The sequence below is a fragment of the Canis lupus genome, chromosome 11 (assembly GCF_048164855.1).
Source record: "Canis lupus baileyi chromosome 11, mCanLup2.hap1, whole genome shotgun sequence".
Lineage (NCBI taxonomy): Eukaryota > Metazoa > Chordata > Mammalia > Carnivora > Canidae > Canis > Canis lupus.
Window position 1 is genome coordinate 25,611,131 of NC_132848.1, and position 11,786 is coordinate 25,622,916.

The following is an 11,786-nucleotide window of genomic DNA, read 5'->3' on the forward strand; positions in this document are numbered from 1 at the left end:
TTTCCTTAGGATACTTGCCTAGAAGTAAAAGTGGTGAGTTATAGCGTGTCACTAGATAATGTCAAATTGCTCTCTAATGGGGTGGCCTATCCTCTGTGTCTTTTAATCTCTCTTGAAGTTTTTCACATATTTATCTCTCTACTTTGCATTCCGAATGTTTTTTCACATCTTCTAGTCCAGCAATTCTCTCTTCATCTGTGGACAATCTGCCATCAGACCTGTCCTGAGTTTTACCATCTCATTATGTTTATTGTTCATTTCTAGGAGCTCTATCTGGAGATCTGTATTTTGTTTGTTTTTTAATCTTCATTATGGACATTTTCAAATGTATGTAAAATTAGAGACAAGGAAATAAAAAACCCAGATATACATATCATTCTTCATGCTCAACAAGTATCAACCCACAGCCATTCCTGTTGTACACATACGGCTTCCCAAATCTCAGACACCATGTCATTCCATCTGTAAATGTTGCTCGAATCTGTTCATTCTTGCCTTCATAATGTATTGTTATCTCCTTAAGAGTCTGACTCTTTCATTTTGGCCTTCAATCAATAGAAACATTCTGCTTGCATACTCTCCTCTGCGGGCTGTTCTGTTCTCTCTGTCTTAGGGCTCTAATCCTCATGTTTGTGGCACCTGCTGGCATGTTCAAGATGACCTCCTTTCTTCACACATCCTGGGATTTGATGTTGTGAGCTCATCTTTGGAAGAGCTTGTTTTTTTCTGTGGGAATTGGAGACTGCTACCTGAGTTCTAAGAGTGTCCCTCTAAAGCCATTTTGCATCTGCTTTACCAGGTGGGCTAGGATTATCACCAGCTTGGTATCAATTTCTTTCTCTTGACATATGAATCCCAGACCATGCACGCAATATAAATTTGGACCTCCAACCCACTCTCAAAGTGCAGACAGGCAGTTTGCAGTTTTCAGAGGATCTTTTCTGAAAACCCTGCTGCTCTTGCCTATGCTGTGATAGACAAGCTTCCTCATATCCCTTGTGCCTGGTGATGGGGTTTTCTTAGCCCACCCTTTCACTGAGCGATCAACCCTTAAAGGATCTCTAAGGAGATTGGCTTTACAAAGAGTCACAGTTTCAACTCTCTACCTCCTGTCAGCTGGCAATCTTACTTGCTATCTCTATATGCATCTCAATGTGGAGGCCAAAGCCAAGGACCCGGGGTTACTGGTTCTGATATTTACCCCTCTCTGACATCCCTCCCTGTAGCAGCCATGGGGTCAAATCACATCCTACACACTTAACAATTTATTTGTGTGGTTATATTTTATCATGCATTTCTGTTTTTGTAGGGAGAGGTTTTTTTCACATTATTCTAGTCAAGATTTTGTCAGAACTGAGTCCCCTTTATTGTGAAAGCTGATTTCATTTCCTTTTGTTTTTGTTTCTTACTTGCAATGAAAAAAAATAAATAATTGGAGTGCCTGGGTGGCTCAGTCAGTTGAGCATCTGACTCTAGATTTTGGCTCAGGTCCTGATCTCGGGGTTGTGGAATTGAGCCCCACTTGGGCTCTGCACTCAGCAGGGAGTCTGCTTGAGATTCTCCATCTCCCCCTGTCCCTCCCCACCCCACACCCTCTGCTCCCATTCTGTCTCTCTAAAATAAATAAATCTTAAAAAAAAAACATTATAATTATCATATCACACTCAGATCAGACACACTGCCCCCAAGGCCACAGCACAGAGGCACCCATTCTTTCTGGTTCTTGCCTTGTTAGGGACTTTGGGTTTGAATGGACCAGCTGCACTACCCAGAGGCAGGTGTTCACTGCCCTGGTTCACAGTGATTGCACTTTGGCCACCCCACAGGGCCTTTGAGGACAGAGCCCCTGCCCTTTCACTGGTAGAGACCAGCTGTGGGTTTTGCTTCATGGACCATATGGATAGTGCTCTGTGCCATTGCCATGTTGCAGAAACTTCAGAATTCCGGATTTTGCTGCGATATGGCCTCTCTGTCCATTTTTCTTTGTAAATAGGCAACATTTATCTCTAATACTGATTTGTATCACTGCCACTAAATAGCCAGCCAGCAAAAAATGGCCTGAGTGTTCATAACCCAGTTCTCTTCCTGTCAAGGAATAAGAATCTAAGAGAGGGGCTGAAATTCCCCCCATTGCTGCCATGGATCTTTAACTCTTTAGGTGCTGCTGTGCTCATCATTTATATCCTAGGCTCCACGAAGGGGGCCAGGTTTACCCCTTTGAACCCCTCTCTGCTCTGCTGCCAAGCTGATGGGAGGCATAATTTGGCCAGGCTAGACCCTGTCAAAAATCCTGCTCAGAAGGTTTCCTTTTGGGGATGATGAAAATGTTGTGAAATTAGATTATAGTGATAGATGCCCAGTTCTGTAAATATACTAAAAACCATTGAATTGTACAATTTAAGCTGGTGAACTTAATGGTATAGAATTTAAATCTTCATCAGGCTATTTATTTTTTTTAGCACATGAAATTATATGAGGAGAACACCTGCTTGGGCACCCCAAGCCCTGCTGTGACCTGCTCCTCCACATGACCTCAACCTTCATCCAAACCAAGCTCCCCACTGCTCCTTTCATGCACCCCTCTATTCCATGCACCCATGACTTTGCACAGACTGTCCCCTCAACATGGAACACCCCTCCTGCTGAACCCTAGCTAATCTGTACGGTGGGCCTACAGTTTGGCTGTCTCCAGGGCATCTCTCTGACCCTTGTGAGCCTCTGGTATCCTGGCTTATCTCTGCCACTGCTCTGTTCACATAAAACCGTTGGCTTCAGTATATCGGCTTGTCTCCTGGATATCCCTAGTCAGTCTGCCTTTCTATCAGACTGTCTGGGTGCCTGGCATCTCAAACATTTTCAATGGAGGCTTCCCCTAGACCTGGCAGGCTTCACAGATCTCCCTATTAAATCTGAGTCCTCTGCAGTGCGTGGAAGCTGTAAGCCTGTGATGGGAAGAGCTCATGGGGGCTTACTAAGTGCGTGGGTAAAACTCCCTCTGTGCACTCCTGTTTAGCTGCTTCTAAACCTCTGGTTTAGCAATTTCGAAAGAACCACCTTCCTTGTCTTTTTGGAATGCTCCTCTACTTGGGGTGGGGACCAGGGGATTGCTCCTACTGGCTGAATGAAAGAGGGGAGAGGCCAATTAACATTCAGCTAAGAGAGAAAATGATTTCTCCTATCAGCAATAAAAACTGACAGCTCTATCAGAAAATGAACCAGGGGAGCCACAGAGCCTGGCGAGGCAGGGGAGGGGAGCTGTGTGCAGGCCTCACCCCCCGTGGTAAAGATGGCTAAGGGCAGAGACCACTGCTGGGAGTCAGGGAATGGTTCAGGCATCCAGGGGAGTCGCCTCGGGAGGTGAACCTTGCTCTTGCTCCTTGCCCCTCCTCTGTGATCCAGCCCCCAGGCAAGAAGACTAGCACTGTTCAGGTTTTACAGGGAAACTCAGAGCTCTGACTCTCCTAACGGCCTCTCCCTGTGCACTCGTTTCCTCTGACCTTATCATAAAAGGAAGCCACGTGATGTCTATTTATGGTAGCGGTAGGGTCTGGGGAGAGGAGGCTCACAGTACGTGAATTCCAAGGGCTGATGAAATTGCTCTGGCCCTCTGGATCTCTCCATGCCATGAATGAATAAACGGGCGTGGGGGCAGGGCGGTGAAGCCCAACTCCAGTGTGATCCAACAGACAAGTTCCTTCTTGAGCGCTACATAGGTAATTTGTCCTATAAATCAGAGCTTATAAACCAGAGAGGAGTTAATAGAGCTCAAATTCAATAGCTTTCACAGGAGAGGAAGAGCCAAGAGAAAAGATGGGGTGAAGCACCCTCGTTTAGCCTGGTAGGGAAGATATTTCTCTTTTAAAAATATAACCACTCACTTTCTATTTTAAATATAATATACTTTGCAAAGAGAGAGAGAGAGAGAGAGAAGAGGCCAATGAGACAGATACAGCAAGTGATACAAAAGAGATCTAAGACTAGAGCAGGTTGTCTTAATTGCAAGCACAACAGAGAGGCGGCTTGGGGTTGTGTTCTGCATCCGGTTCTGGACCCCGTCCTCTCTGATTTACAAAAATGAAGCATAAGGACCGAGACGAAGTCTCAGTGCCTAGGAGCGCTAGCTCCTGCCCAAGGCATCTACACGCCCATCGTGGGGACGTAGGAAACAAACAATCTGGTGACACAGGTCAGGGATTCTCATTTCTCCAGATGTTTGTCTTCAGCAGACATTGGTGGTGAGAAAGCAGAGGTCCAGGCAGGCATTGTCAGAGATGATAGCTCTGGAGCTGTGCTTTTTTGTTTGAATTGCTCCCAAGTGCTTTTGAGCTGGGAGTTCTGATCAGGCCTCATGTCCAAAATGTTCTTCTTCTTCTTTTTTTTTTTTATATTCTCAGTATAGTAGGTATAACAAGGCAATAAACTTAAGGTCTCTAATGCCCACAAATGGATTCAAGTGTGTTCCCACGTCCTTAATGTATCATTAGCAGGCATCTTTCAAGTTACATTGCTGATTTTTGAGGTTAACAGCAAAGACACACTAGCCGTTGTTAACATGTCCATTCCAAACTATTAACGGCCTAATTCAAGAGCCACGAGTCTTGCCCATTTAACAGACCAATATGAGTGTTCATGGTTGGTGGAAGGCTTTTCTCCACGTAGTAATTCAGGGACCTCTGTTCTTTCCTTCTTTTGGCTCTACCTCTGAAGGCTTTGTCATCACCACTTGCCTCTGTCAATGAGAAGGGAAAAGTGTACAAAGAATATTTATTCCTTAATGGCGTTGGCTTGGAAATAACATGCAGTGCTCCTCACACTCCATTGGCAAGAACTGTTCATCTTGTCTCACCAAGGCCCAGGATGCCTTGGAAACATGCCTGGGCAGCCACTTCCTGGTAACACCTACGTGCTGTTCAGGGTTGGGGTATGACTTAGGGTTAGCTGTCTTTGTCTCCTCCAAACATCTTGGTACCACTTTCAAAAATCACCAGCTACATTGTACTGAAAATGAAAATATACAGCAATTTGTAGGATGCAGGTAAAGTAGAGCTGGGAGGGAAATATATAACACAAAGTGCTTACGTTTGAAAAGAAGAACGTCTCAAATCATAACCTAAATTTCCATTGCAAGAAACTAGATTAAAAGAAAAAGAAAGAAAATAAATCCAAAGCAAGCGGTAGGAAGGAATGATAAAGAATAGAAATCAATGAAATTGAAAACAGGAAAACAAGAGAGAAAATCAGTTAAACAAAAATTGGTTCTTTGAAAAAAAAAAAAAAAAGAATAATTTTATAAGCCTCCAGAATGACCAGCAAGGTAAAAAGAGAGAAAACACAAATCACCAATACCAGGAATGAAACAAGGAATATCACTACAGGTCCTATAGCCATTAAAAGGACAATAAAAGAATACTATAACAACATTATGCTTCTAACTTGATCATTTAAATGAAATGGACCAATTCCTTAAACGCACAGACCACCAAAACTCAACCAAGATGAGATACATAATAGGAAAAGTCCTATAACCATCAAGGAAATTGAATTCATAATTTTAGATCTCCCATTAAAAAATGTCTATAGAGGGATCCCTGGGTGTCTCAGTGGTTGAACGCCTGCCTTCGGCCCAGGGCGTGATTCTGGAGTCCCGGGATCGAGTCCCACATCAGGCTCCTGGCACAGAGCTTGCTTCTCCCACTGCCTGTGTCTCTGCCTCCCTCTCTGTGTGTCTCTCATGAATAAATAAATAAAATCTTTAAAAAAATGTCTATAGAATCACCCAACTGGCTCAGTAGGAAGAGTATGCGACTGTTGATCTGAGGTTGTGAGTTCAAGCCTTATGTTGGGTGTAGAGATTACTAAAAAAATAATAAACTTTAAAAAAGTCTATGGGGGCACCTGGGTGGCTCAGTTGGTTAAATTTTTGCCTTTGGCTCATGTCATGTTCCTGGGGCCCTCGGATCGAGGCCACTTAGTGGGCTCCCTGCTCAGTGGGGAGTCTGCTTCTCTCTCTCTCTCTCTTTCTCTGTCAAATAAATAAATAAAATCTTTAAAAATTGTCCATGTCCAGGATTGGTTCAAAGAGAATTATACCAAACATCTAATGAAAAATTGACACTGATATTACACAATCTCTTCCTGAAAATAGGAGAGGAAAGAATACTTCTCAATTTATTTTATGAGGCCAGTATTACCATAATATCAAAATCAGAAAAAGGATAGCATGAAGAAAACTACAGAACAATATTTTTCATGAACTTATAGAAATCCTCAACAAAATGTTAACAAATCAGATGCAGCAATATATAAAAAAAAATAACATACCACAACCAAGTGGATCGCATTCTAAGTGTGCCAGGTTGTGTCAATATTCAAAAATCAGTTAATGTAACCCACCAGATCAATAGGCTAAAGAAGAAAAATCATACGATCGTGTCAATTAATACAGAAAAAGCATTTGACAAAATCTAATAAAATACCTATTCATGATTTTGAATTTTTTTAATTTTTAAAGATTTTATTTATCTGACAAAGAGAGGGAGATCACAAACAGGGGGAGCAGAGCCTTATGCAAGGCTCGATCCCAGGACCTTGGAATCATGACCTGAGCTGAAGGCAGATGCTTAACTGACTGAGCCACTCAGGCACCCCACCCATTTATGATTTAAAGTAATCCCAACCTCTCAGCAAACTGGGAAAAGAAGGGATAATTTGATAAAGGGCATCTATAAAAAATTGATAGCTGCTACTCCCACAAATTTTGGTATCTCATGTTTTCCTTTTCAGTCAATTCAAAATACTTTCAAATTTCCCTTTGATTTCTTTTTTTTGACTGTTGGGTCATCTAGAAGTGTGCTATTTAATTTTGAGTCATCTTTCTGTTATCCATTCCTAATTTAATTCATCGTGGTTAGAGAGCATACTCTGTATGACTTGAATCCTTTTAACTGTACTGCAACTTGTTTAATGGCCCAGAATATTGTCTATCTTGGTAAATGTTCTGTGTGAATTTGAGAGGATGTGCATTCTGCTGTTGTTGAGTAAAGTTTTTGTAAATGTCAATTAGATGGAGTTGGTTGATAATGTCAAATCTTCTAAATAGTTACTGGTTTTCTGTCTACTTGTTTTATCAATTATTAAAAGAAGGTATGAAATCTTCCACTATAATGGTCAACTTGTGTATTTCTCTTTGCAGATCTATCAGGTTTTGCTTTAAGCATTTTGAAGCTGTTATTATGCACATAACCATTTAGAATTGTTATGTCCTCTTGATGAATTGGCCCATATATCATTCTCATATACCCTTTTTATCATTGGTAATATCTTTTGCTCTAAAATCTGCTTGGTCTGATATTAATACAGTCACTCTAGCTTTTTTTTTTTTTTAAGACTTTATTTATTTATTTATGAGAGACACAGAGAGGCAGAGACACAGGCGGAGGGAGAAGCAGGCTCCATGCAGGGAGCCCGACATGGGACTCGATCCCAGGACCCCAGGATCACGCCCTGGGCCGAAGGCAGCACCAAACCGCTAAGCCACCCAGGCTGCCCTCTGGCTTTTCTTTTCTTTTTTTTTTTTTTTAAGATTTATTTATTTATTCATGAGAGACTCACAGAGAGAGAGAGAGGGAGAGAGAGAGAGAGACATACTCACGCAGAGGGAGAAGCAGGCTCTTCGGAGGAGCCCAATGTGGGACTCAATCCTGGATTTGGGATCACAACCTGAGCCCAAGGCAGCCACCCAGCTACTGAGCCACCTAGGCATCCCTAGCTTTTGGTTTCGATTGGTGGTAGCAGGGTATATCTTTTTCCATTCTTTTATTTTTAATCTAGTTGTGTCTTTATATTTGAAGTGTGTGTGTGTGTTTTAGAGAGTGCACATGTGTGTGCAAGTGGGGTAGAGGGACAGAAGGAGAGGGGGGGAAGAGAATCCTAAGCAAGCTGTATGCCCAGCATAGAGCCTGATGCAGGGCTCAATCTCACAATCCTTTTTTTTCTTTAGATTTTATTTATTTATTCATGAGAGACACACGGAGAGAGGCAGGGACACAGGCAGAGGGAGGAGCAAGCTCCACGCAGGAAGCCAGATGTGAAGCTCAATCCTGGGACTCTGGGATCATGCCCTGAGCCAAAGGCAGATGCACTTAACCGCTGAGCCACCCAGGCGTCCTACAATCTCACAATCCTGAGATCATGACCTGAGCCGAAATCAAGAGTAGGATTCTTTTTTTTTTTTTTTTTTTTTTTAAGAGTAGGATTCTTAACTGACTGAGCCACCCAGGCGCCCCTGAAGTTGTTTCTTATAGATAGCATACAGCTGAATCTTGCTTTTTTATTCAGCCTGGCAATCTTTGCCTTAAAATTTGGATGTTTAAACCATTTATACTTAAAATGGCCATTGTTATGGTTAGGTTTCAATCTAACATTTTACTGTTGATTTTCTATTTGTCTTACTGTTTTTTGTTTCCCTTTCTCTCTTCTGTATTCTTTTGGCCTAATTGAATATTTTAATGATTCTATTATATCTCATTTGTTGGCTTATTATAATTTTTATCATTATAATGGTTGCTTTAGGGTTTATAATACATCTGTTAAAAAAAAAAAAAAAAAAGATTTTGGGATCCCTGGGTGCTCAGCGGTTTGGCGCCTGCCTTTGGCCCAGGGCACGATCCTGGAGTCCCGGGATCGAGTCCTGCGTCAGGCTCCCAGCATGGAGCCTGCTTCTCCCTTCTCCTGTGTCTTTGCCTCTCTCTTTCTCTCTTTATATCTATCATGAATAAATAAATAAATATAAAAAAAGATTTTTATTAATTTTTTTTATTTGAGAGAGAGAGAGCACTAGAAAGAATGAGAGCAAGCACAAGTGGGGGTGCAGAGGGAAAGGAGAAGCAAAAAAAAAAAGAGAGAGAGGAGAAGCAGGCTCCCTGCTGAGTGGGGAGCTCGACCCTAGGACCCTGGGACCCTGGGATCGTGACCCAAGGCAAAGGCGGATACATAACCCATTGAGCCACTCAGGCATCCCTATAATACATCTTCAATTGATCAGTCTACCTTGGGGCATCTGTATGGCTCAAACAGAGGAATGTGCAACTCTTGGACTCAGGGTTGTGAGTTCAAGCCCCATGACTGGTGTAGAGATTACTAAAACAAACAAACAAACAAAAACCAAACAAACAAACAAGAAAGAAATCACAGTCTACCTTTAAGTGATAATATACTGCTTGGTGGAAAGTATAAGAACCTTACAATAGTTCCTCCATTTTTTCCCTCTCATCTATTAAAAACATCTTGTGTCTCAGGATTATTGACAATTGCAGTCTAAGGACTACAAAAACTGGGCTTCTATTATTTCAATCCCTCTATTTGACATTTACCTCCAGACCTTGTGGGCTGCCGTTTACCTTAGTGTAGGACTTGACACCTCTCTACCCCAAACCAATTAGGGTCTACCTTTGCCCAACAGCCTAACTTGTTCACATCTGCCTAGTGGCTTTTTTAGAATTTTTTAAAAAGGGGAAAAAACAACAACAACAACGAGTATCTTCTAAAGCAAGGAAGGAAAGAGGAGGAGCTCTAATAGTTTATGAAAGCCTTCTTGCTGGATCAGATATTCCAGGCTTATCCTGTCCTTTTTGTTTTTGGGTTGTTTTTGTTTTTTAAGATTTTATTTATTTATTCATTAGAGACACACAGAGAGAGGGGCAGAGACACAGGCAGAGAGAAGTAGGCTCCCTGTGGGAAACCCAATACAGGACTAGATCCCAAGTCCCCAGGATCACGCCCTGAGCTGAAGGCAGACGCTCAACCCCTGAGCCACCCAGGTGCCCTGAATCCTGTCCTTTTTGCCCAGATTTGGAATCAGTCCAGAAACCCTAGCTCCTTTTAGTGGAAAATGGTGTTTAGAGACCACAGTCTGGGAACCAAGTGCTTTGCTACTGTTGCTTTAGTTTTTAGTGGATAGAACTGGGAAATACTTTTCATTTTGTTTTATTTTATTATTTTATTTTTTAAAAAATATTTTATTTATTTATTCATGAGAGACACCGAGAGAGAGGCAGAGACACAGGCAGAGGGAGAAGCAGGCTCCATGCAGGGAGCCCGACGTGGGACTGATCCCAGGTCTCCAGGATCACACTCCGGGCTGCAGGCGGCGCTAAACCGCTGTGCCACCGGGGCTGCCCCTACTTTTCTTTTCTTTCTTTCTTTCTTTTTTTTTTTAATTTTTTTTAAAAAAATTTATTTATGATAGTCACAGAGAGAGAGAGAGAGGCAGAGACACAGGCAGAGGGAGAAGCAGGTTCCATGCACCGGGAGCCCGACGTGGGATTCGATCCAGGTCTCCAGGATCGCGCCCTGGGCCAAAGGCAGGCGCTAAACCACTGCGCCACTCAGGGATCCCCCTACTTTTCATTTTAAAGAGAAAATGTGGGGCGTCTGGCTGGCTCAGTCAGTAGAGTGTGCAACTCTTGATCTCAGGGTTGTGAGTTTGAGCCTCACGTTGGGTGTAGAGATTAGTTAAAAATAAAATATTTGGGGCAGCCCAGATGGCTTAGCGGTTTAACACTCCCTTCAGCCTGGGGTGTGATCCTGGTGACTGGGATCGAGTCCCGCGTTGGGCTCCCTGCATGGAGCCTGCTTCTCCCTCTGCCTCTGTCTCTGCCTCTCTCTCTCTGTGTCTCTCATGAATAAATAAATTTAGAAAAAAAATAAAAATAAAATAAAATATTTTTAGTAAGTGGGTGGAGGGATGGGGTAACTGGGTGATAGGCATTAAGGAGGGCCATTGATATAATGAGCACTGGGTGGTATATGCAATGATGAATCACTAAACTCTATCTCTGAAACTAATAATACACTAATGCTAATTAATTAGATTTAATTTAAAAAAGAAAATATTTTAAAAAATAAAATAAATAGAAAATGCACAATGAGTTTATGTTCATATTTCCAGCTTAAATTTAGGATTATAGGGTTTTCAGTTATCTTCTTTGATTTTCTATTTCTTTTTTCTCTTATGCTGAAAATTTTGGTTCCTAAGAACATTAACATATTATTTGTTTTACCCATATGCATAACCTATGCACTACATATTATATAATATGTGTTATAAATATAACATAGCATATAGTAATTTTTTTAGCATATAGTAATTTATATCACATATTTTGGGAAAACACCAATATTATTGTTAACAATATAATTAGTGAAGGCAATTTAAGATTTATTTGCTTTTTATTTTTAAACTTTTATTTATTTTATTTATTTTTAAGTTTATTTATTTAGTTTTAGTGATCTCTACACCCAAGGTGCTTGAATTCACAACCCCAAAATCAAGAGTCACATCCTCTTCCAACTGAGCCATCCAGGCGCCCCCATTTATTTACCCTTTTTTTTTTTTAAAGGTTTTATTTATATATTCATGAGAGACACAGAGAGAGAGAGAGAGAGGCAGAGACACAGTAGAGGGAGAAGCAGGCTCCCTGCAAGAAGCCCGATGTGGGACTCGATCCTGGATCCCAGGATCACACCTTGAGCCCAAGGCAGATGCTCAACCACTGAGCCATTCAGGCATCCCTTATTTGCTCTTTTAAAAAAAATATTTAGGGTACCTTATTCTGGGAGATATAGTAAAATTATTTACTTTTGAAATAGTTCCCATCTGAGAGGTTGAGCCACCTATATATACAGTTATTTCTATTTGTTTCATTTTGCTTCTGTTCTTTAGGAATAATTTTCATTTCAATTGAATTTTTGTTTATAATTGAATAACCATTTACATGGTTCCAAAG